The sequence below is a fragment of the Anser brachyrhynchus genome, assembly GCF_964034855.1.
Source record: "Anser brachyrhynchus genome assembly, chromosome: 7".
NCBI classification, from domain to species: domain Eukaryota; kingdom Metazoa; phylum Chordata; class Aves; order Anseriformes; family Anatidae; genus Anser; species Anser brachyrhynchus.
The window spans coordinates 3535407-3563061 of NC_137701.1; the positions used below are offsets into that span (position 1 = coordinate 3535407).

Genomic DNA, 27655 nt, shown 5'->3' on the forward strand with positions numbered 1-27655 from the left:
CTCTCTCTGAAAGTGTTTCATTCATCATACAATTTAATTCATTAAAAGTGCTGAAGCATCTCAGGATACCTGCATCTTTTTATTTCCCCTCAGCCCCACAAGTGGAAAAAAAGAGGGGGGGGGGGAGGATTTTACACGCACTAAAGCTTACAACTTTGATCTCTTATTTCTTCCTGCTCTGTGGAACAGGAAGCACTCGGGCTGAGGATCATCTACAGCCCACTGGGATTAAGAAAGGTGGAGTGAGGAAGAAGCTGCAGAACAAGCATGTGCAACTAGCAGGGGAGAAGGTTGTTCTGGGAACAGAAGAATTAATTGCTAGATGGTGTGTGTGTGTGTAAAATTAGGTCACCCTAATTTTTTAGACTATTTTAAGACCTGATAACTACTCACAAAGCAGTAGTGCAATATGGCCAGATAATTTTGGTGGGGCTTTTCTAAAAGTCTCAGACATCTGGAGAAGTGGGAGAGCTCACAGGATGTGTGAGCTTAGCAAGGAGGAGCTCATCACAGGAGGAGTTCAACAAGGTTTTTGCTGGATATCCTACCATATAAGCACTTTCTGGATTTCCTAATTAATCATAAAATCTTACTCATCTGACTTCTGAAGCTGAGTCAGGCAGTGTCCTATGTTCCTTAAACCATGAGTAGAGACTCTTCCAATCCCTCTCCTAGGGAAGTTCTGCTCCAGGAAATATTGTCTGACGCAAATTGTGCCAAGGTACCAACAGGTTGACTTACTTGCTGGACTTTTAGCATTTCTCGACTTGTTCCTTATAGTGGCATTTTGCTTATGCAAAATCTCTGTCCTACTTTTTCTCATAGAGAGGAAGAAGCAAGGTTGTTATTGTATCTTTCTGGATGTTTTCCTCCTCTTTCTTGTTCTTCATCTTAATGTTCTCTTGACAGACAGTCAATTTTCTTTACCTTCCTCACAAAAAGCCACTCAAAAAGGCAGAAGCTCATGGGATAACTCCAGGATAGAAAAGGAGAGGTATTTTTAGTGTAAGGGAGACACAAAAAAGAATTAGCTTATTTCATTTGAGATTCATGAATGCCCTTAGCAATGAGGCAGGCTGAAGGCATATCCGCTTCACTCAGGACAGACGCTTCAAAACACAAGATGCTCTACAGCACACTTCAACGCATGTCCCCATCTGCAATTACAACTGCGGATGAAACACTCAAGCACATGCAGCACAGCATTATAGAAAAACAAGGTGGGATGTTTAACCAACCTTCCAGATTCACGAACTAAGGAAATTACATTAAGAGCGTAGACTATTTGCTTTAACACAGCCATTCATTGACACAAGAGAAGCAGAACTTGCTTTATGTAAGTTTGTAATTGTTGAAATTAATAACTGTGGCTCATCACTTTCTGCAGGACTACACCAATTTACTGTGCTATTTTATCTCAATTACTTTCTGTATGTGTCTTATATTTCTCTATTAAACTCAAGTAATTGTAACACTACGGTAATAACTTTGACATACTTAGTATTACATGATGGGCTATTTTACATTATCCTGACTGCCTTATTTATATTATAATTATTAAAATCTATATAAAGGTGATCCATTGAACTAATAAGGTTTTCAGACCACTGCTGTAACTCACTGATTTTCTTCTTTTATGCAGGAATTTGCCTTGCACTGTTAGTTGGGTTTACCTTCACTTTTATTCTGACAGTTGTAGAATAAAGGTGTCCTACTTTAGCCCCACAATAATGGTACATAATACCTCATTTTATCATAGATTCCATTACGATGACCCAAGCAAATGGGAAATACTACAGTTATATTTTCTCAACCGATCTGCTCTTTTGTTCAAAAGTACTTCCAAAATACCTGTCTCACTCATCACTGCAGAAGAGATGACCAAAACATGATTTTTTGATGTTCAACAGTTAGCACTCTGAAATCTTATGTAGATGTTGTGTGGTACATTACCCACACAGTTCTCCTGAGAGGAATCTGGGTAAAGCCTTCTGAATGCCACAGTCCTTTAAGCCCTTCTATGTCTGCAGAGTTGAATGAGTTCCTGTTTCCTTCACTGTTTACCCTATCTGTCCTGTGGAGACACTAACTTGCAATCAGTTCTACCACAATTTGTAAGTCAAGTAAGGATGTCATAAATGAAGATGAGATATAATCCAAAAAAGACACTACTGATGACAATCTGGTCTTGTTGAGGTATTTTGCATGTAGTGGAATTTTAACAGATCCTTCAAGCTGTATTTAGCACACCACTGGCTTATAACATTAAAAAAAAAGATATAAATACACGCAGTAGATCTCATAATAAGTAGATTGAGATACATAACTTAAAACATTTTTCAAAGAAATAAACAACTACAGAATGTAAAGATCAACTTACTCCATTTACAGTTCTGCTCCTGTGCCCCATGCTAAGACAATTCAGGGGTTAGCCAATTTGTTGGAGCAGATCAAGACTTCTGGTGGAACGGGTTTGTTTCTAACTGCTTTGCTCTCCAAACAACTTTGATAAGAAGAATTTCATTCCATCTCTCTTATTTCTAAGCACTTGTTGACAGCAATCTTTGCATAGACTGTGACTGTTAACCTTTACTTTAGTAGAGTTTATGCCCTGCTAACAGTAACATCTAGATATACAGACTCATTATTGCAGACAGTTCTGAAAGTAGGAGCAAATGGCATCTAACAGCCAGAAAAATGGCTATTAGGAAATTATTTTGCTTATCAGAGAATAATTGTAGTACACACAGCTAATCTCTCTCTCCTTCCTGTCCACAGCACATCAGTGCAGCTCTGAGTATCTTCTCAGTGGGAAGAAAATGGGTAAGGTAAGAACTTAGTCAAAGAGCAGCCATGTGTAATTGGGCTACAGGTCTGGAACACTAATTATACTCCAGGCTTAAACGATTTGCAGTTTTACTGCAAAGTAGATGGGGTAGATGGTAGATAAAGTGTTATGGTCTAGACAAAGTAATACAGACCATCTTTTTCAGGCTTTGATTCAAAAATTTGTGTTGATAGCAATATAAGACTCCAGACTACACTGGAAAGGAATGGGAAACAATATAGCTTCTCAAATGTTAATTTCTAGATAGGAGACTATCATAGAACTTCAATTTAATTGAAGAGAAGAACCAAGATTTGGCTCCTTTTTGTAATGACCCAAAGAAACATTAGGCACTGCTATCACCTGGCTTAAAATTAATAACATAAGAATCTCTAAAGGTTTAGAGAAGGCTTTGAAGGCTCACTAAGCATGAAGTTAGTAAAAAACAAAAAACAACAACAACAAAAAACACACAACCAACCAACCAAAAAAAACAACAACCCACCAACAGGATATTAATCAGATTTCCTATGCTTTTTGCTACCATCTGTCCAGAAAATAGGTAAGATTCTGTCAGAAAGGCTGTCTGGTCCTAGATCTACTGGCACTTGAAAAATAAGCCGTAAACTACTCAGTAGTTCAACTCAAGGTTTCTTCTAATTTTCCCAGATGACTCAAACACAGTGGAATAAATGCATCTATCTTGCAACTGAAGAGATTTGGTGTACTATATCAACTGTCCTGAAGCTTTTCAGCAGAGAATAAATAAATCAAGATCTGTAGAAATGTTTATACTCCCCAAGGATCTCATTTCCCCAAATTTAAATGTCCTTTTTAGTGGAGACTTTCTGCCATCGCAGGAGTAAAACTCCTCATTATTTCCCTAGTGCTATCTAATTACTATGCAATATGCAGTCCTCCCATGAGTAAATATCAGACTTTTGCACCTAAAACTGCCATTTCTTATGTCCTAAAATCTGCTGCCTTCATAGCTTCTTCATTATTGGTTATCCTGAGCCATGAATCAAGAAGGATGCACACTGCAGTTCTTCACACGCGCAGATAAGGAAATCAATTTTATTTCATGAAAGATAAAACTATTGGACTGGAAGATTAATGAACAATTCCAGCTGCTTTACGGCAGTAAAATTTCAGTGATTGATCCCAAACCAGACAAAAGCCTTGCACTGCATTGCTAAACTAGGATTCTGTACAGAAAGAGATTGATACATAATTTGTGCATGTCACAAAATTGCTACACAAACCAGCAGTTTACTCAGGAAAAACGCAGAAATAGAAACCAACAGTTTCTAGTGAACTGGAAGATAAAAGCAGGAATGCTTGTCCAGTGCAAGAATATTGTTACTTGCTTCTCATTCTTAGTCTTCCACAGGTACTAAACCAAGCCCTAAAAACACATTTACCACATTTGGACAAGTGAATTAAGTAGATTGTGTGACTACATCTGACAATTATTTTGTGATGATCTAGAATACTTTTCTGTGAAGATAAACTATAATTATCTGTATAACGTAAAATATATTGACAATGTAATTATATTGCAGACATTTCTGCAGTGCTGAGATTAGTTCTTCTGATCTTTCAAGACTGCTTATTTGAATAGTTATTTTAAATAAAAATATTCAAGTATGCAAAATAATAATTTAAACAAACACTTTAAATGAATGCTATTGGGTTGTCTGCTCCATGTTTGAATACATATATTAAAACCAGACCATCAGAGCAATGCAATTAAGATACGTCTTGCAGATGTAACATCTCTATGCCACATTCCAGAAAAAATGTAAAGAATAGCCTTTAATTTACACTAGAAACAAACCCTAGATGTTGTTTATCAATGTTTGTTTTTAGTGTTTACTTGACTCTGAAGTACAGTGTTCAGATCCAAATACTAGTTTCCGCACAATTGAGAGTATTGTTTTTGTCCATATGCTTTTTGTGCGCTTCCTACATTAGTCAGTTTTTCTCTGAAGGTTCCTCCTTCTAGACTCATAATATTAAGGCAGTGTTCCTCTCTTTCACCTTCTTCTGAATCTCACAGGCAAAAGTGGTCATTGTCCTGAGATACCAACAAATGTTTAGTGTATCTAGTGCAGGATACACTGAAAAACTTCAATTTGTTTAAGACAGTGTGTCGGAGATCTCCATTCTTATTGCCATCTTAGTACTAAAAAGTTGTGTGGTTTATTGCTAATGTTTACTACTACCATATTGGAAGTTACTTTCCATATTTTTGCTCTTATAGGAAAAGAGTATTCTATGAATTCTGGGATATGCACAGAAATGCATATGCAATAAAGCATATGTCAATGGCATGCAAGAAAGCATATGTCAAAATCTTTTAGCCTAGAACATGAGTGCCACATGGATCTGACTGGAGATTTAAGTGATCATTCATCTCATAGCAGTTACTGCTGTAGTCTGCTGTAGCTTGAGTTAAGTGGGAGGATGGCCAGGGAAGAGAGAAAGCAAAGGCTGTGTGGTTGGTCTGACTCAAGTATGTGTACAACTAAACTAGAGCAGGTCTTGGACCTGGAAGGACGCCTTAAGCCACATTTTGCCTGAAGCATACCTAATATCTGCTTAACAGTGGAGGAATCAGATACCATCTAAAAAGCCATGTCTGTTTTCCTACAGGTGCTCAGTATGCTTGAGGTTCAATTTACCACATTCCTTAGCTTTAATGTATAGCTTTTAAGTAGCCATGTGTTTGAAATCTCAGTGGGCTATATGGTTTCAAAACAAGAATGCTAGAGGAAAGTAGAACTTGAGAAACAATACAGAGTTCTCATTCTCTATTCCTTTGTTTGTTGATGGCTCCATGAAAATTTATGGCACAGCTCTGTAAAACCTCAGTCATGCTTTGTTGAAACTAAAATGGTTACTATTTTAAGGATTGCTTACTTGTTGAATGTTGTTTGTTAAATATAATTGCTGATATATATACCAAAGAAAATTTTGATTAATTACATGAGAATGCACCATTACTCATTTCCAGTTAAGTATTACATAAAGTGGACTTTCTATATAGAATGCTCAGTTATCTATTAAATATTCCAAAGAATAAGAATTATTTTTAGAGTAGAACTGATAAATGTGAGCAGTCAACTGATAATGGGGCATTTAGTCTGCATCCTCACGTGAAACTTCAGAGGCTAGCTTTCTTGCTGTTGGCACATAGTTACTGTCCCTAGCAACTATTTCGGTCAGGACATCATATGGTAATGTATGCCATGAAAACTGACTTATTTATATTATGTATACTATATATAGGAGTGGAATATTATATTGACAGAGACTCTAGAACTGAGAAGATAAAAATCATTGAAAACCATAGAAATCATAGAAAATCATAGAAAAAAATCTGATTTTAGAATGGGTCAGAAAGATTGATTTAGTGCTCACTCGAATAACTTGTCTTCACTGTGAAACTTGGATTTTTCAGGTACGTATGATTTGATCTGATTTTAGAACAAAGAAGAACAAATTTTAGCAAATGCTAAGTTAACTTGATGTTCAGCTAATAACTGTAAGGTGCTGAACAGCAGGATGTATATCCAATGTCAGCAGAGCTCACTGAAGGCATTGTGATGCTAGCTGTATACAGTGTATTATGTAGAATGCAAAGTAGGTAAGCATTTTTCAGTATTGATTTCAATACTGTGGTAATTAAGAACAGGTGCCTATAAAAGGAGAGATACACTGTAATTGTTACTAATGAACTCCTTTACAATAGGAGCTTCACATAATGAAATGCATAATTAAGCATTAATGACCAAGATCATTACTGGCAATTTTATTCCACTTACACATGATTCTGGCCTAAGGTGAAGCCTCATGTTTTAGTAAAGCTGTCATTCACGCTGATGCTCCCTTGCTTTACAACTACATCATATTCTAGCCTTGAAAAGTCTTACAGATATTGATTTTTAATATGGATTTAAAGGAAAACTGCTTACAGAGTCAATCCTGCTTCTAGCACTAACAACACAGGTGGTAATCTAATAAACTATACCACGTTTTATGAAGAACAAGAAAATCCTGTGGCCCAGTATCTCTACAAAGCATTCAGAAGGAAATTCAGCCAAATATGTAAGTACACATGTTAACATTTTAAAACGCTATCTTTACAGTCACACTTGAAATTTTTCAGCTTTCCTTTAAAGTGGGTATTGTTACTGCTGTCAACATCCCACGCTCTTTTCCTTTCCACATCAGCCGTTGCGGAAGACAATGATAAAACAGCTGTTCTTCTGTGACTGCAGTCTTAACCCTCAAGCTCAAGCTTGGCCTTGCCTCTGGTCATTCCAGCCTCGAAACGAAATGCTTTAGGAGTAAGCTGCACTAGATGTTGCCAGTAGACTACACTAGAGTTAGCCCAGCAATCATCAAAATTGGACCAAACAGCAGAAGAGACCTTTAACCTGCTTGTGTGCTGTAACACCTGTCCTATCAAAGAAGAAAACTCATGTTTTGATTAAGAACCTATAGTTATAGCTGAGGTTGCTGAGGAGATTGGTGCCACTATAACACTTCTGCTTGATCACTGACTTAAACCTTGCTCCAAGAAATGACAATTACACAGTGAAAAAAGCATGCAGTATTCCTAGAACAGAATTTGTGACGGGGATTTGCCTTTAATGGCCACAATTCCAAGGAGTTATTTACTGTGCAGTATTATCTGCTAAAATTCAGTATCTTTAAAAAAAGATGCCTTGGTTCGTCCTTTACTTATTTTCTACAGTATTTAAAAGGTTGGGTTAAAATATTAACACTCATTTCCTCTATACCCTGAGTGAAAATTAGAGATAGAAGAATCTCCAAAGGTTTAGAGATAAACCCAGTGGCTGTGGAGCACATAAAATGGGACAGGACATTCAACAAATTTCCTGTACTTGTTCCCATAATGTGATCAGAATGTGGCCTTTCTAACCAGATTCTAACTTACTTGTTTCTGCTGGTACTTAAAAAGAAGCTGATCCAAACATAGTGGATTGCATCTACATCTTTACATCTACAGTGCAGCAATCTGTTACACTGTGTAAACTGTGCTCTCCGTTTTAACTAGATTTTTTAAATTTTATTTTGTGTCCATACAATTCTCTCTTCTGAGATTGATAATTTGCAAAAACACAAATAGAATTGCAGAAGATCCTTACAAGATTAAGGCACTGTGCAAATAAAATTGCAGGTGAAATTCAATGTAAGCAGATACACAGCAATCTTGTAAGAAATGATGAGTTCTAAGCTGAACATTATTACTCAGAAATCTTGATGTTAGAACAGATTCATAAGCAAGTTGTCTTAGTGCTCAGAAACAAAAAGGCAAACTGAATTAAGGTACTTTTTGATGCCTGCATCTCAAAAGAGATAACCTGAAGTGAAAAACATTTGCTAAAACTATGCTAATCTCAGAATGCCCCATGACTGCAAATGACTGCAGGCTGGGAAATACTAGTGCACATATACATACACTCTACATATTACTACATTCTTCCCTTGTCATCACAGAGAGAGAAGAAATCACCTTCAGTATAGCCTAGTAAAGCCATACTACTTTCCTATTTTCGGCAAAAGGTATTTAGAGAATATTTTGTATATAGGGAATATAAAGATTAATGATATAATGATGACTAAAATTCTTCCTCTTGTCACCTCTTTGGCAAGGAGAATAGTTATCTCTACATAACAATTTTCTACATAACATATCCAAATTCTATTAAACACAAAACCATAAACATTTCCTTCAGGAAGGTCTTAAGGAAAAGCTGTAGGGAAGTGGGAAGGCCTATCAAGGAAATTGCCCCTGTGTGCTAACCAAATTTTGCTACTCTTTGTTTAGACATCTGCCACTAGCTGTTGTCAGAGACTTTTGATCCATCTCTCTGTGTGAGCTCAATCTTATGAGCCTCTGATCACAGAATCTGTTTGTAAAACAGCAGCAGCAAGCAGTGATTGCGCAGTCTTTCATGAACTCCAATAAGATACTATTTTCAGATAAAATCATGCACATATAATAATAAACTAGATAATAACTATAAATGCCTCTGTTCTATTTCAGCACCTTAATTAACTAAATATTCTTTAGAAGAAGAGAGATTGGGTTCCTGCTCATTTTGTGTGCTTGCAAAGCATCCTCGTGTCAGTGGGTGGTTCGAGTGTACAAAGAATGCAGGAGCTGGCTTAGAAAACAGGTGGAGAGTGCCCATCTGCAAGGGATCAGTCAGCTCCATCTCCAGGAACATCTAAGGCTCAGTAGCTGGTACCAACACAGGCACCCGGCAGCACCAGCTCTGGTGATGGTTTGACATCAGGCAGCCCGTGCCCGTCCAGAAAGATCAGCCCCTGGAACTGGATTGTGTATTCTGCAGGGAGCTGGGCCAGAGATTAGGGCAGAAAGTTGATAGCAGGGAGCTGGCAGCTCTGGCTGCTGAGTGAGTGGGTTGATATAGCTGGAGCTGTCTCAAGGCAAATGGCTTCATTCCTAGCTATAATGAATTGCAATAATCAAACCTCAAAGTCGTGTGTGTGCATCACTGTTGCCAAATTAGATTCTGATAAGAACAGACAAGCTTCTGGTGCTGTGCAGAAAGAGGGTGACATTCCAGCAGCCCCTACTATTTGGATATTTAGATGCAGCAAAGACAGCACATTTCTAGTGTGAGCAGAGGTCACATACCTCTGGTATAAAATGACAGATATAAAAAGTACTTGTCTTAGTGACTTATCTGTGTTTATGTTAATTTTCTACAACAAGCTCTCTCTTCCCATTAAAATTCAGACAAATTCTTCAACGCAGTTCTACTAAGTTTCAGTTTGAAAATGGTATTTTAAGGTGATATTTATGCTGTCCCTGTACTACTGCTCTTTATGGCGTATCATTTCCAACAACAGCTTAATACGTCTCAGCTCGGGAAACGAAAAGAGCTGAACCTCTGGACTTCCTCTGTGAAGAGCTGGGGGGAAGAACTGGCTTGCCTAACATTTTCTGCTCAGAGAAGAAAGATTAGAGATGTCCGCACTTGTCTCTAACCTACAGAAGTCTGAGGTTCATCTGCTGGTAAACAGCATTAGATACTGCAGCAAAGTAAGAATGATGCAATACTTGTTATCAATAGAATATTTGCTTAAATGATGTTGAGTTTTGATGTGTCTTGAAAGTGTATAAATAAAGAAAATAAAGTTAAAAGAATATAATTTTGGCATGGTTGAAAAAGGCAACAAGAGGAAGATATGCTTCTGTAGGGTATCTCTTCCCTTATATAAAATCTTAAACTTTAATTTTATTCTGGAAAAAAAAAAAATCCAAGAGAATTTTCCAACGGTGATCCCACTATAGAACTTCTTCTGCCTCTCGCAAATGTAGATTAAAGTTTTATCCAAAAGGAAATTAAAATAAAAAGCAATTTTGCCTCAGAGAAGAAGAGCAGTTACATGTTTTAAACAAAAATGTATATACCACAGGGAATTTACTGGGGAAACACATATTTGAAACTTAAGGAGGAAAAAGCAAATTCAACAATGGCATATGTATCAGAATGTATGTATTTCTCCCAAATAACATTTGCTTGATCTCCTAATAAAAACTGTTTTTAGAGATTATCAGCAAATGGAAAGCTGACATTAGTATAGATAATAAAGACAGCGTATTCTGATCATGCCTTATCCACCACAAAACTATTACTCTGATAATGGGATTTTTACCGTTGATTCATATGTAATAAAACATACCTAGATTTTCAGTTTAATGGGGTTCTGTAACACAAAAAATCATGTACAAACTATTAGTCTATGCAAATTTTCTGTAACACAGCAGGTTATATTTCTCTCTGTTTATCTGGAGTCACTGATAGTCAGTAATACTTTTGTGCTTAATGATCGTGCTTGAGTGCTCTTGGATACCTGAATACTTCAGTGGCATGAAATAAAAAGCAAGTGATATCCTAGTTAAACTTTTACTTTTTCATGGCTTTTTTTTTTTTTTTTTGTGTGTGTGTCTAAATTCTGGTTTTAGTTATATTGAGATAACCTCACTTAGTTGTTGAGAAGAAATGTATAGTTCTGAGATGAGGCATTGTTCAAGTAAAATGAATTGTGATGATCCATTGTTAGCCATTCTCTGACTCATTAGAAGCATTACTTTTATGCACTAAATCTGAAAAAAATATTTTAAATACATTCATCTTTATTTAAGAAATAATATACTTCAATTAGAAGGGTACCATGTCTATTAATATGATTATTGATTACAGTCACAGGTATAAGCATATTTGAAAATGCTTACTGCCTGGACCAATCCTTAATTTCTTTTATCTTTCTAATTTTATATTGCCCAAGAAAACTATTTGGAATTAAAATGACTAGACAGATTCTGATGAAAATACTGAAGTATGACTTATTGCCCTTCTTGGTTAGTCAGATAAACTGCAATCAGCACCTGGAAAGACACAGGCACTATATAAAAATACCAACCTTTTTGCTGCATTGTTTCTAAAAGTTTGTAAAAAAAAAAATCATTTCTAAAAATCTTCAGAAGCTGAAATTTCTCATTTTGAGTTACAGACTAAAAAAACCTCTAGTGTCCTGAGAAATAAAGGTTGTTACTATTCCGGCAAGTGTTAGGCAGTGCCAGTCACGCTTGCAAATGATTTTTATGTTATACCATAACTCTGTTGCAATGCTTTTTAACTCAGTTATGATATATTGTGAATCCAATCTCACGGAAGCTAAAGAAATGGTGAAAACAGCTGAATTATATGGCATAATGGCACCATTAGTAAGTATCCAAATCCACACTTCCTTTTTACACTTCTGCAGTACAAGCAAAACAACAAAACCAAAACAAACCACTGCTGCAGGCTAATGTAGCCTAATACACAATTTTTGCTGAACAGAGTAGAACTGTACCACAACAAGTCAGCCTTCACCCAGACAAAGGCTTCCTCTTTCATATGCATGAGGGTCAAACTCTATATTTAGTCTTCAAGGATAAAATGCTCCTATGTCAAACGTGCTGGTACTGAAATCTGAGCTAGTCCCTCATTTAGACATGATGTTACCATCCTTGCATCAGTGATATATACACACTTCTAGACATGGCAGCATTACTGGAATACGAGGTAGCAACAGCAGGCACTCACGAATTTGAAAACATCAGAGATTAGCTTGCTTCTTTATTATGCACCTATTTTATAAGAAATGTGTGCCTGCTCCTGCACCCACGGGTCGTTATTTTACACTTCCATCTGAGGCACAGACGTGATTTAACCCTGGCATCACCAATCTGAAACGATAATACTGGTCAATTAAAAGATCTTTCCACCCTGAAGAAGGACAATGTCTTTCACAGTGACAGTGAAACGCATTTGCAAGAATGCAGGCTTGTTCAGGGAGGCAGGAAATGGACCATCCTTCTCTCTGTTTCATTTCTGTGTATCCCATCACACCCCGCGCTCAGTCTGGAACATTCTGTATTCTTACCTAAAGGTTTTCTTCACTGTGGGGTGCTCACCAGTTCTGGGCTGTGCTGCTGCTGATCCACTGGGGTATCTGATATAGTTGTGTCTGGCTATACATACATAATATTCCTTTATTTCATATTATTACTTTTATTTACACATCAGTTTCCTTTTAGTGGCCACTTCTTGGACACCCTCCCTGTAGGCACGCTGAGCATGGCAAGTGCTGTTAGCCTGGGTAGGACTGTAGTTGAGTTACCTCAACTCTCCTCTTTGCAATGAAAGAGAAGGGGTGACAGGACTCCATACTCAATACGCTTCTTAGTATCACGGTGACTGTACCACCAGACTCTGCATCAACCAAGCACTTTCAATGACTCAGAGCCGCATCTACACTATGCGAGTTTTCTCTCTATTGTTCATCTAAGATATTGTCCCTCCACTGTATCCATCGTTTCCCTCTTCCTTTCTTTTTTGTTTGAAAGCTCCTTGCATCAAAGAACTGCCTTTTGGATTTTATTACTTCAACCTGAGTCAATGGCAAAATTGTATTTTATATCTCCATTTCCAGATTCAACATTGACTTCAAAGGGAGGAGTGCTTTGCTTCCTGTGGTTTGCTTGCACCATTTCTCTGAACAGAACTGAAATAGAGTGGCAGCCCCTATTGCTGTTAGATTCTGAGTAGACTCATTTAGGTAAACAAAATTCCCTTAAAAAAATACAGATTACTACAATAACTACAGAAGTTTGTGTTGTTGAATACCACACTGACATTACCTCTACAGACTCTCCTACCTTTCAGGAAGTCATAAAAGCCTGTAAATTGTTTTAGTGATAGAAGGTATTTTAGACAGACAATTAGGGAAAAAATGTTGAGCTGACAGATAAATAGCAAGATTGTGCCAGATATTATGGCTGTTTGCATGGCTAGCTGTTTGGGAACCAGACAAATGAGGCTGTCAGTTTTGTTACTGACAAGTGCATAATTCACTTCCTAAGTAAACTCAATTAGATGCATAGCTATGGACGGGGAAAGGCCTAAAGCTAGATTATGGTGCATAAAAGGATTAGAACCTGATAATTGTATAATGAAGAGTAAGCAGCTACTTCTAGCTTCTTAGGAGTAGCAAGAGGTGCTTGGAAAAGTAGTTATTCAGCATTAACCATGGACTACCTTTGTGACAGAACATTGCTTTCCATGATTTATCCAACCAGAGCACAAATGTTGTTAAATAAATGTCATGAGTTTAAGAAATATATGCAGCTTGCCATTTTGTTTGAGTTTAAATCCATCCTCTGCTGTATGGCTGGAAAAATCTTCCATACCTTCTCTTTCTCACAGCCTGCTTTTAAAGAGAACTGTAGTATTTCTTTTCATAGCACTCTGGCAGAGATCTGCAGGGTGTTGCATCAGAAGAATGCCAATGAAATGTATTTCCTATATTGAGCTGTATTTCCTACATGGCCATGTCTTTTGTGCCATGGTGAAATTCAGAACTGGCCCTATTTTTTTTTTCCAGGCTGCCTGATCATTTAACCTTTAGCAAAGGAAAAACAGCAACTTGGGATAGTTGGCTGGTGCCAATAAGCAGTAAGCTGCACTGCCACATATTCTGCCAGTGACTAACGGTGATTTTACGTCAGTGGAACTAAGAGCACATGAACTATGATGATATAGCACACATGGGATGTGTAACATCCAGGCACATGAGAAGTGAAGAGATAAAGAACAGAGAAAAAAATGGAGTGGAGCAGAAGGGACCAGGTCTCAAGGTCCTGTGGGAGCACAGCGAAGCTGGTCAAGAACTTGGGCGAAGGGCTGAAGGAGAAGATAAAGGACCAGAGCCAGGAATAGAGAAGGGCAGCCAGTCTGTCTGGGAAGGCAGAGACAGGCTTCAAGTTGGGACGGAGCAGATGAGTTTACAGCTACTGTGGCATTTCAGCTCCTACTGCCTTGTATTGAAACTGGGCTCCAGACTTCTCATATACATAAATACAGACAGACAATTGCACTTCTGTTGCCACCACTTTCTTTCCACGAGTCACTTCTCTACTTACAGATAGATCATCATTGTTTTGAGGTGTAACTTTAAAAACACACCAGGAGCAAGCCACCCACTATGCTAAGGTATGAAAGATTAGGGGAAATTCCATACTTAGGGGAAATGGAAACATTTTCTGCAGAGCTTTAATTGCTGGCTGTTTGAGATTGCTTAGGGGCCTAAGACAGTAAATTAAAACCCAAAGAAACACATTTGTGGGAAGAGAACAGTAAGTATCTGTTATATGCAAATGCATCACACCTCTGCTCTATTTCACTGGCTATTATTTCCATATATATCTGTGTGGAGCAAATATAAGAACTACATAGCATCAAAAAAAATCTAAAAATGTCTTCTTATTCTTATGTTGGAAACTTGAACTGAGCTGAGGGAGAGGATCACATGGTGGAAACAGGTTCCCTTGTAGAGAACACAAAAGCCAAATTATTCTGGCACACAAAGCAATAGAAATATTTCTCATTTCAGCTGTGAAGAGCAAAAAGAAGACATTTGAAAAATAAATCTAATCCCAATTGAATTGGATTTTCTGCAGGGGCGTATAGAGATTTACATATTTTTTTTGAGGAAAATTACTTTTGAAAGCCACAAACTATAAGAACAGAATGCAACAGATTGATTATGCAAACAGAGCTGTCAGAGAACCAATTTGATCACAGAGGACAAAATTTTAAAATTGTTTTTACTCACATTTAAAGAAAGACTTTCAAAGCAAATAGCACGGGGTAGTATTACAGATACAATTAACATTTGCTTTGAAATATCATCCATTTTTCTTGCAGATTTGAGACTGATCCACTATGGATAAGGGTACATTTGAATAGGGAAGATAGGTCTCAGCTGTAAAATTTAGATCTGGGTCTGAACTAAGATCAGACATGTTTAGACCTGAGTTCTGAAACAGAGAAATAACATTTGTTTGGGAAGCCATGATTTGAATGCACTAGATTTTGATGGTATTCATACTCAGACAAGTTTGTGCATAATGTGAATATTTCAGGACTACAGGACCATAGTTAACTCACACATATCTCTATATGCAACATGCAAAATACACCCCCAAATATCTGAAAGTTGCATCAGTTCAGTAGCTTAAAAAGGTTTTTGTAGTCTTGACTTCTGTCCACAGAATTTCACTGCTGGTTCACTTAGGGAAATTTAAGATTCCACTGAGGCAACACAGTACCTAATGCCAAAATATTAGTTAATCAGAAGTACAAGAAATAGCTTTTTTTTTTTTTTTTAATAGATTCTTAATATTTTGTATTTCTGCAATACCATCAGAAAAATTATTCTTTCACTTCCTGTTCAACAAATAATGCTCTAGATGGTAAAATGTCTGCTACACAGTGCATTTAAATGACTACAACCTATTTTTACCCTGAATTGAAATGAGAGACAGTCTTGCTAAAATATACAAATAAGTACTTAAAATATCTGCCTCAGCATTTTACAGAAAGCTGTCATATGGAGAATATTGATATTTTGCTTCTCTTCAGTTAGAATTAAAAAAAAAAAGCAAGAAAAAAAAAACAATCAACAACAACAACAAAAAAACCAAACCCCCAAATCAGTTCATTCTCTATAGTGCCAAAAAAGCCCTGTGAAAAGCACTCTTTTGCAGAATTTGGAGCTCTTACAGGAAATCCAAGTAATTTTTTCAACCCTATATCAAGAAGACAGAAGAGCCATCCACTGCATAGCGATAGGAGAAGACACCCACCCCAGATTCTGAATAGCAGCAGCACAAAGAGGAAGAGACATGCTCTGCCTTTATCACCTCCACTCGTCCTGTGCTCCCAGTTACCTCCCACTCCACAGTCCGAGTGCTTTGCCAGCTTTTCATCAGACTTCCTCTAGGCCTGCTGGCCACTCATCTGTTGTTACCATGTCTATATAAATATGTTTTGTTGCCACTTCCAAACAACTCAAAGACCAGAGCAGCATACCCATCCTGTTTGTCTTCCACAACATAGCAGACACGTTTTTTCTTCTTCTAATCTCATCAAGCTTCCTTCCCTCAGTATCCCTTTCATAAATTCACTGCTCAAAATGGTCAAGCCTGAGGGTTTTAATGACTGAACCCATTAGACTCAAGTTTTAGAGAACTGACCCTCTGTACCAGACCCTTATCTGAATGCTGTCTAAACACAGCACATAATCCCAAGCGTTACATCTCCACCACTCAATGGAAAGCCAGGCACCGAGCTGGCGGCACCAGCACACTATTTCTCCAGATACTGAACCACAGCAGCAAAACCTTCAGCTTGTCTTCTAGACTTCACACCTTCCATAAAGATTAAGAATCACTGATTTAAAAAAAAATCACAATTCAATGCTGTCTGAAAATGCTACCTTATGGACAGAAATAAGTAGTAAGAAATTAATAACTTAAAATTCTGGCCTTAGTAGTTATTTCCAAATTATAAGAAATGAATAACTATCACCCAAAATGTTATGCAAGCATAAAATGATCAATATTTAAATATAAATAAAAAATATTTTCAGAAAGAACATACAAAATGAGGAACAGATTAATTCAAACCCAAACGAGTTAACGGCAAGTCCATGCCTATTGACAAGTGCTTTCATCAAAAGTACATTGCAGAAAGTACGTTACAAAAGAACTAAAATGCCTTTACTACTGGCCTGAAGGCCCTCTCTATCTTTAACCCTGTTTTAAAGAGATATTAGGGCTACTGTTTCTAGGTACATTCAGCAGAAGCTCCTTTTACCCCTAAACATTAAGAGAAATCAAATGCTTCTATGTGTAACAACTGGTTGAAATATAGAAAAAGTGCACATGATAACAGAAGTGCTTACATGACTAACAGCAACGGAACAACTGCCTGCCTAGGTCAGACAATGAACGCATAGGGTGCTGTGTCGAAACTGAATTAAATCGGTGGGTTTGCACCATCTGTGTTATCCTAGAACCTTTTCAGTGACTTTAATTTTCAGGGAACTTCACTGTGCAAATTTTGTGCCTGCATTCAGAATATTAGTCTGATGACAACATGATGTAAATTTTTGCTTTTAAATTAATGCATAAAAATTCTTTAGGATTCATCTGAAAAAAAAGGTGAGATTGATAGTATCAGGTTCAACTGCATGTAATTTTCCTTTCCATATTATTGGAAACCATTTTGCATACCACTGCACACTGTTTTGTGTATTTTGCACTCTGTCTTAGAGAAGATACCTTTCCACAATGTTTGAAGCAATTCCTGTGAGATATATTTCTGAACTGTCTCTCTTGGGCACCATATAGTGTAAGTAAATTTTAAGATCCTCCAGTGAAAGACAGTTTAATAAAACACCTTATGGACTACTAGTGTTAATGAACAATGAAAAATGACTATAAAGTGAAGTGAGACAGAATTATATTAGACGAGGAAAAATACCATACATCATCTTTGCTTCAATAGAATCTGTGTATGGACATTGGACATGGTGAAAGTCTCCATTACATTTTATTGTGGATACCCATGCATTGGTATTTACCAGGGAGCAGCCAACTGTTCCAAATGTACACTGCAGCTTGCACTAGCTTGCTATTCTGCACTTACGCCCCAGCACAAAATACATTTAAAACAACTGATACAGAAGTTACCAATAAAAATCTACACATGTGCACAGAATAGACGCAGGTTTGTTCCCTTCCTTTGCTATACCTAGAGTCACAGGATACTTGTGAATGAGCTCACTGTGCACATTGCTCTTCAGCCTCTCCAAGCTGAAGAATGCTTAGCTAAATTGTGGACTGCATGATTGTTCAGAGTAAGACATTTGCCAAATGAGTAGCACGTGAAATGGAGAACTGATCTTAGGGGAAATAATGTGTAAGAGGAGTACTGCCAGTAGAAGACAATTTAAAATATTCATAAGGCTACTGAAGAAGGTGAAACGAAAATTTCATGAGGATGAAGACAAGCGTCCAATGGAGAAAAAAACCTGTTACTGTTAAGCCAGTTGCTAGAGTGAAAAACATACCAGCTGATTCCACTAAAGACCATGCTTTATATATCTTGTTTCAAAAGCATTTGTAAGTTTTTATATTCCCTAAAGGATTCTTGTCTGTGCGTGTCTGAGGGAAATCAGCAAGCAATTCAGCAGACTGTCATTCCGTGTGCAAGACAAATGTAAGGCTGGAATAACAGATTAGTGTAGGCCATGGAAAAGCCTGCAGCATAGACTTGCTCAGGTCACTCAAATCTCCGCCAGCGCATTACATACTTAAGGAAAATGAAAAAGAATTACCAAGCTAGAAATTACTCACAAGTACGGATTTGGACAGTGATAGCAAGGCTTGTCTTTTTGAAGGGGTAGTGGGGGAAGAAGCACAGAAATTGCAAATGGAAGAGGCGCATTAAGACAGCTATGATGGGGTAGGTAAGAGCAACCCCCCAGTCTGGATGGCACATGTCAGCCCAAGCCCCGTGGCAGCAGAAGCTGGGAAAAGAACGGTGGGCAGTGACTGCCTGTGAGCTGGAGAGGCATTTGGAAAAAGCAGCAGCAGGCATGCAGCCCACTGCATGAGAAGTAACCAGTTTCTGCTGAGGAACCTCACCTACATCTGATCTGGTCAGCTGCTATCACGTTAGCCACCAGAAAAGCTAAACCACAGCTGTGCAGTGGTTGGAACAATGCAGGGCTGTGTGCATGGACCAGAACAAAGAGCAGCACTGCCAAGTCAGTAGGGATGTTTCCTCCCCCATGGTTTCCATGTCTGTTCTGAGCCTTGGAGAACACATTTGCAAACCGACACACAGCACAGGCAACTCTCTCCAGCACCTCAGAATCTCAGCATTCCCTATCCTGAAAGACGATGGCTATTAAAAAGATTTTAAATTTGAACTTTGGAGGTGCCAAGACCTCAAAACTCCAATCAATCTCATGGGGTAGAGCAAATAAATCTTCCTAAAACTGTATTTACTTGAAAAAGAATTGATTTACAAAGCTGAGATTGCTTATTTTTCACCGCAGACTGACAGACTTTCTTTCATTCCATACTATTACGAGTTTACCACAACGTTACTGTTTTTCCTTTAAATGAGGAAAAAAAAGCATGAAATAACAGACAAAAGACCCACTTCCTTCTTTTCTCTCTCATGTTTCTTGGAAGTCATTTGTATATTTTCTCTTTCTTTTTTTCTTTTAATCTTTGTGAATTCAAACTTTCAAGTATATAGTAAGAAATCCTTGTCCTGCTGCTTGTTGCAGGCAAGTGAATTTGTCTGGCACGTACACTATCAGAAGGTTAAATCTCTGTCTTCAAAGGTGTGATTTCTGTGTGAGCAAGCTCCTATTCCCATTTCAACTGGTGCAGATACAGGACCTACCTCTTAGGAGAAATCTGAAGATTAGAGGAAATACTGCTAATTTAGAGAACACTTAAAGATTGGAAAAATAGTTGTAAAATAATTAATCAAGAAGCCTAAATAGAATAAGGTATTTTAATTTAGACATTTGATCAAGTCTAATTTCATTTTCATCTGCTGGAAGTTATGAGTACCTATTAGAAGCTTTTGCATTTTGTGGAATATAATATCCAGAGGCTATGATCAGAAGACCTGGATGCAGGACTGAGAGTCTATTTCCCATGCCGACACATGCTGTTCTAGCTCTTCAGATAAAATGTTGTGCAGGAGAAAAGCACTATTTGTAATAATCACGAGAATTAGAAATAAGTTATGTTAATAGTTCCCCATCTGTCACGAGGGTAGTAAACCTTAATGAAAATTAGAAATATGGTTAATTGAGATGCTTTCACTCTTTTGCTACTAAATAAAGTTATAATTTAAAAGATACCCTGAATAAACTCTCAGTTAAATGTCAGAACATACTCGTGCATCAACACAAAATTTCCAGTGTGTGTGCGCAAAAGGTCCTTCTCTTCATGCCATCTCCTTAGCCTTCAAAAATAAGCACAAGCAACAAAGCCATGAAATTGTGTGAACCCAAGTCACCTGTGCATTCCGTTAGCCCTTCAAATGTGTTTTGTCAAAACCCTTACAAATGCAGGGATTAAAATCACTGAACTTAAGGTATTACAGAAAATACACATATTTGCCAAGTTATGGTAACTGCAATAGTTCACCTGAACATGCCAAACAGCCTCTGTGCCCACCAAGTGCATTGCTCCGCTTTCTGCATTGAAGCATTCCTTTGGCACAAAAAGCTCCAAATACTGTGGTGGCGGAAGGCTCAGAGCGATCATATAATTAGCGCTGATACCTTTTACATGGCTATTTTACTCTAACAAGGAGGAGTGCAAATGGAAGAGGGCAAAGGAAGAAAATGTGAAACTATAACAATAATTACAAATAAATCAGGGCTTTTTGCGAGATCCCAAACCGTGTTTCTTCTCTAATTACTACTAATTAGCATTAAAGGAAATGACTACGAAATGCCAGTTCCAAAGGAAAAGAAAAAGGGAGAGAATGGGTACTGGTTTCATTTTTCCTTTGAAAATACATTGATTATTCATTTCTAGTAGCCATTTCTAGACTGACTCAAAAAAGTCAATAATCTTTGGTTTGAAGTAAACCAGAGAACTATCAGTTTTTCTCTGCCTTTCCCACTTTACCTCCCCCTCTTGTCTTTAATACCTAATTATATTTATAATTTACCTCCTTCAAATTTAGAAAAACAGTATATGGCTTATCATACATTCAGACATAGCCTACCAGAAAGGGTGGTTATCTTGTGATGTCACTTACTCTCAGCTTTTTCCCAATCCTTATCAGCCCATGAGATATGAAGCACTGAATTAAGGTAGAAAAGCTCACCATGAAACATGCACCAAACAGAAAGCAATCCTATAACAGTTATAGGGTCACAGCAAGAGTGTACACCAGGCTTCTCTTGCCAGCCCAGGACACTGAAGTGCCAGAAGCACTGCTGTGAGGAACCACTCAGCTAATCATGCTTTAAGACGCAAAGAAAAAGGCTGCTGACTCAGCCCAAACAAACCAACGCCCCCAGCCATGCTCCTCTTCCAGCAAGAGACAGTGACATTGTCAGCGAAGGAGGAATAATCTCTCCTCTCATACAGCCAGTCCCCTTTGATCTGCTCTCTCATTCAAGACATGGATTTGTAATTACTTACTTATTTTCTGATACCTTCCTTGTATCTGCTGATTAGGAATTGGGCCCTTGGGCTGGCACTTGTGCATCAGTCCATCACAGAATGATGCAGGTGATCTGCGAGGCCATTAATGGGGCCATACACCCAACAATGCCATTGTGACTGTCACTCTGGAAATCTCTGTCAGTGTGAAACACTCATCTCAAATGAATGATGGCATACCACAGATGATGGTGTAATGGGGAGTGGAGAAGTTTTACCAGAATACAGAAGTGTGTTAAAGAATCCTACTCTGCGAAACACTTTGAATCAGAGCCTTGACTTGTGGTCTAACATGCAACATACCTCTGTGTGGGGTTTTCTTGTTTCCTGGTTCCAAAAAGGAGACACCAAATTCTTGGGAAGGCAGACGTGCAAACACCAAGAGAATTCCAGGTTGATATCAATCCACCCAGGGTACTTCGCTGAGCTGCAGGTCGATGGGAAGTTTCTTTATCTTTTCAGCCTTGGAAGTATCAAAACACATGGTTCTTCTGGAAGGGGAAAAAATGTAGATTTAGTCAGCTAGTGAGAAAGAGTACGTAAACTGCTGAGATCAAAATGTCAGTACAAGCACTTGATCTGAAATAGAGGGTCCTAATCACTGGAACTGATGGATAAGAAGAGAACCACTTCACATCTGACAAAGCAAAATGTAATTATTATGAAAGTGGTGATAGGGCAGGTAAATGACTTGCCCCCAAATTTAAAAAGTCAAACCTAGTTAATTATAGCTCAGCTAATAGAAACAGCAGTGATAAGACAGATTGGTGAAAAATTAATGAAGTCTTTAATGAACTTCATGGCAAATTACATAAATCAGAGCTAACTTAATAAAAACCCAGAAGATTTTTAGCAGCAATTAGATTTTCCAACTGCTGAAAGATAAAGAAAGTAACTCTACTAAAATCCTCTCTTTTCTGAAAGACTCAGAACAACATAAAAGTAGTGGAAATAGATACTTTTTTTTTTTTGAGTTTTATTTTTAAATGGTCATTCCCAAAGCCGACCAGAGAGTGTTTGAAACCCCTGCATATCAAGCAATGAAGTCACCATTTCTTTTCTGGTGAATGTGAGGAAAGATCTGCGCGTGCTATGTAAACACATTTATAAAACAATGTGTTTCACACAGTGAAGTTTTTGCTGGACTTGCAGTAAGAGATAAGCGGACTTTGTAGAATCGTTTGAATATTTATTTTTTAAAAACCCCAAACCCCAGTGAGGAACAAAAGGCACACTTTAGTTTTCAGAGACAAGTCAGCTTCCAAAGACCTCAGCAAGATCAAGGTTCCTCACAACACTACTGTGAGAATTTTACATTAAATGGCCAAGTGGTTAGACATGGGTATATTTGGAAATAGGCAAAAATTTCAAAAAGGTTATTTAGGAATAGGAATATATATTGAAAGGCACAGTCAGCACTTTGAGCCAAATTTCCAGTACATGTCAAGATGCTTAGAACACTTAACTTTCCATCTTGCCTCTGAGACTCTACTTGCAATTAAATCATGAAGAATCATATGTTGAAAATTTATTTTGAATTCAGAGAAGAGCCTAGGCCTCCTTCAGGTTCTTACAATTTATGTTAATTGCGAGTTACTAGTAAGGGAAGGGGGAAAAGACAAAAAAAAAAAAAGATTGTACCCTATCTTCTAAACCACGCCAAGATGGCTTGGGCCAAATTAGTCACATGAGAATCATAAATGAAGTCATTAAAAAAGCCTGGTGATTTTCTGAATTTATCAAACTAGTGAAAAGGAATAGTTCTCACTCATTTTTAGAGTTGCAGAACTGTAGCAGAAATAATATTCTAAACAACAGCTATGTCTGAGCCTACACATACGTAGAAAACCGTTAGAGGAGATAAGGATTTCATAAAAGGATGAATGAGGAACAGAGTTTGTGGCTTGCTTTAAGCAAGATGGCTCTGAAGTTGAACTGTAAGGCCATCATATAATTTATAAACGCAATGACCAACTGTTATTATTTTTTACAAACATTTTTCTTCCCCCCTAAATTCATTTTGTCGCTCTATACCCTCAATAGCACCTGCAGTCACAGCATCAGAGATCCCCTAAGGCTTCCACATCTCCAACAGCAACCCAGCAAACCCCTGCTCTAGCACACTGCCTGAAAAGCCAGTACCTTGTAGACAGGCATAATGAAAACTTACCGTGTAACTCCAGCCCTTGTGGTTTGCTGATGATGGCTGAATTCACCAAATAATAGCCAAAGTATTTTCCCAGAGTACTGTACTCAGTTAAAAATAGCATCACACAAGTTGCCAGTTTAATACTTCCAAACCAATGATATCCTGCCTTTTTCATCTCTCACTTAAAAAAAAAAAAATTTGGTAGCTTGTTTTCAATTTGTTGTTTGGATTGTAAATCAAAATTTTGGGATATGCCTAGCAATTTCCTATTTGCACTCCGAATCACGGCATGAAGCCTAGACACATAAACTAATGCTCAGTACTTTAACATGACCTTGTAAGAAGAGAAGACTTGTCCAGACACTGAGAATCACAGACTGTTTAATAGATGGTGTTTAGATATTTATTTTTCTCTTAAACATTGACAAATCATCCTGCAGCCACATTGACAAGCAAGAATTCCTAAACACTAGGTATCTTGTGACCCTAGATTATGCAAGAGAGATCGATCTGTTTAGTAAGCATGGCACTGGCTGATGCAGCCAACCAGAGTAATAAAATGCAAGGGAGTAATAAAGAATAAAACTCTTTGGAGAACATCTCTGCTGGACAACAGGCTGCTCAGAGGATACCTGACTCTAGACAAAGAGGCTTTTGAAACTACCTCAGCACCGCTACAGGAAAGGAGACTGGAACAGGGGTTGTGCCATTCCTACTCCATACTGTGAGCGAGGCAACAGGAAGTGGAAAGGCAGAGGCTTATTGCGGACTTTGTGTGCAAAGCCTACCAGATGGAAACCAGTAAGGTCTTTCTCCTCAGAAGGACTGTACAAAAGTGCTTTCCACCCCAGCCAGAGCAGGGAAGGAGGAAAGTTTTCAAAACAGCAGTTCTCTTGCACATGGGGCTGACTTTCCAGCTGTTGCCCAGGGAGGCTGTCCTCTCTCCAACCTTGGCGGTCCCTCCAAGACCCGCTTGGATAAAGCCCAGAGTGACTCTGCCTCAACCAGGAGGTCAGATCAGAGATCTCCTGAGTTCCATACCGGCCTGAATCATCCAGCGATTCTGAGTACCCCTGGATTATCACTGTGCCCAGGCACAAATACAGAATTCTCCTTTAAGACTATCTTTGGTGCTTTCATTTCAAAAGAAGTTGAAAAAAAATATGTTCAAACTATTTGTATATAAATGTGAACAATTTGTGATGAAAGTGTGCTCCATGCAGAACTGTGCTGTAACTATGGCAACTTCCATTGAGAGAGACATCCGTTGTAAATCTATAAGGATCTCATTTTGAAGAGATTTAGTTGTACTAGTCACCGATTTATGAATATTCCAATCATGTAAAAAACACCCCAGTTTCTTACAGAATTGCTTTTAAACAGTGCAGCTGTGTGAATGAGAATGCCATCACCAGCATTTACACTGAACAGTTTCTAAATTTTATTTTACGATTCTTTTGCAATTTAGGAGTTGCAAAAATATTTTGGAGGCTACATTGGGATTATTTGGTTATAAAATCGTTGTAGCCTTACTTAGTCAGGCTTCACGCATTCCACTCTTCTTTGCCCTATTATATTTTCCATGTACAGGTGACTAGTCAGTTTGTCTTTCTTTAAATACCTTCATGTTGAACCCAGTGTCTCATGGGAGGAGAAATTCAGAAATAAAGGATGGTTCCTCCCGCTTAGTGCTCTGGCTCTGAGCTCTCCTTAAAATCATTAGCTATCTGCCGCCTCTCACATAAGGCAATGCTGGACCAATGCTCCCCCGTGGTTTCTGTCCACCTTGTAACCCTTCTCAGTGAAACACTGGCCTTCCTTTCTCACTAAATTTTAGTAAATTCTCATATGCCAGACTTATTTCCAAGGCATCAAACTCAGTGTTGAAGTTTAGGGCAGTTATTTTGTGCCTTGTTGACTGGCAGATCCACCTACTTACAATCACAATTTAGGATATGTAGAAATATGTCCTTAGAGAAGAGATTCAAATTAAATTTCCACACGTCCTCAAGCAGGCCTGGACTTTCATTTTGATGTGATACGTAAATTTAGTGTTTAATACAGGAATTGTAATGTATCTCTGAGCAGAAGCAAAAGTGAAGGACTCCCACTACTCTCCTATTAAATTTGTCCAATGGAAGACTACTCAGCTCTTCAGAGATGTTAATTTTGAACAACCTCTTATGAGCAAAACTAGGCACGTTATTTTAACGTACTTACCCACTTCTACACTTTCCTTCTCAACAAGAAAAAATGTTGTTTGTACAGCCAGAATACTCAATCCAACCTCCCTTTTGTGTTACTTCAGCACTGATGCACCTAAGTATTTATTCATGTCTTGAACCTTTTAATATCTCTTTAACAAATCAGATCAGGCTAAGGGAAGTTTCACGTTATCAGCTGCATCTTGCAGCCCAGATAACTCAGGTCTTATGTTAACCCTGCCTGTAGGTTACAATTCTGTTGGATAGCTTCATGGAAAAAGAAGAAACGTCATAAATTTTGGAGGCAGTTATTTTCTTCAGCTTGCCAGGGGGCTAAAAGCAATTAGTTGCATCTCATCAAAATGCTTGTCTTTTAAAGAACATATACTTGTCAGATTTTCTCATTTATCTTCCATTTAGTTCAATGGTTTCAGGACTGTGAGTAGTATTTGAGATTTGACCTACACCTCATTTTTTAGCTAAAAACAGCCTTCTCCCACTGTGACCCTACTTTTCTAATGAGTCATTCAGTTTTGGAAGAGGGCAGTATGAGACTTTGGGTATCTTTTTTCCCTTCTTTTCCTCCAAGTTAACATAGGAAAGTGAAGATGAAGATTTTAAAGCTGTAACATACATGGTGTGTGCTATGCCCGAAGAATGAGTACATCCAAATGTACCTGTGGCACTGGCTTCAGTCAGGGTCTCATTAAAGTTTATATGAGCAAACTTTCAAAGGTGTTCTCCAGTTCTGTCTCTTTCCGTTTTACCACTTTAGGGGATTATTTTTCACAAACTCAGAGCACTTCCCACAGCAATTCCCCCTTACCAGGAGAACTGCTGCTCAAATGCAGGCTGACATGGTTCTCTACCATATGTTTATGTGCAGCTGAACCAAGGAGAAAGACTGAAAGGGACTGAATTGTGGTGGGTTGGGTGTACCTGGTTTAAGGTACATGTTAGACCTCGTGTTTAGTTCCAGTGTCTTTGGAATGTTCATCCCTTTGGAACGTGCACACGTTTTCCAGTGTTCCTGTAATAATGGAAGGTCTGTCTTGCTGTATGTCACTCCTTCTTCCTTTCATGGAAACAAAGTGAAAGGTGCACCCAGTTTGCAGATTGAAAGAGTTCTCACTTAAATACAGATATGGTGGCATACACCAATTATGAACTGGGACTCTGTTTTCCATAAACTCAATTCTTAAGTTTCTGAGAGCGACCTGTTCTTCTGCAGAGATAGGAACCATTTTGTTTTGAGTGTGGTTCATAGCACTCACACGCAGTGTTTCCTCATGGGAACCTCAACTTCTGTTTCTTTCACAGCATTAATAAAAGCCAGATCAAAAATACGTGACTGCCTTTTGTTACGGAAAACACAACAGTAATGCTGTTAAATTCAGCAGTGTGAGCAGACTGGATTGCAGCTGGTTAACTAAGCTGTAAAGCTGAGGGACAGAAGTAATTCCCTGTGCTCTACTGTCACCAGTCAAGCCAAGAAAGTACAAAATTATCTGGAAGAAAAAAAGTTTTGAGCTGTACTTTTAAAAACCTTCTTCTAGACATGGCCCATTTTTTCTTTTTTTTGTTTGATTTCCTCTTCCAGACTCTCCACATAAATGTATTCAGATATTTGTATCCGCTTTGCTACCTCACATTGACCAGTTTGCTGCTATATCTCATAAAGCTGGGCAGGAGGCGGAGCTGATCTGGCCGCATCAGTTTCATGTGGCTGCTCGTTTGCTGAAAGTCAGCAACCATAGCAGACAGTCGCATGAAATATTTAACTGGATACCTTATCGTGGCTA

At 38.1% G+C, this 27655-nt stretch overlaps 1 protein-coding gene across 1 annotated transcript in view; it reads right to left on the reverse strand.

Annotated features, from left to right (window-relative positions):
- SLC39A10 (solute carrier family 39 member 10) overlaps positions 1-21956 on the reverse strand; it is a 120900-nt gene extending 98944 nt beyond the window's left edge. Inside the window, exon 1 of the mRNA XM_080599928.1 lies at positions 21804-21956. The gene's annotated coding sequence lies outside the window, so the exon portion shown is untranslated. The remainder of the gene's footprint in view (positions 1-21803) is intronic.
- Between the last annotated feature and the right edge of the window lie 5699 nt (positions 21957-27655).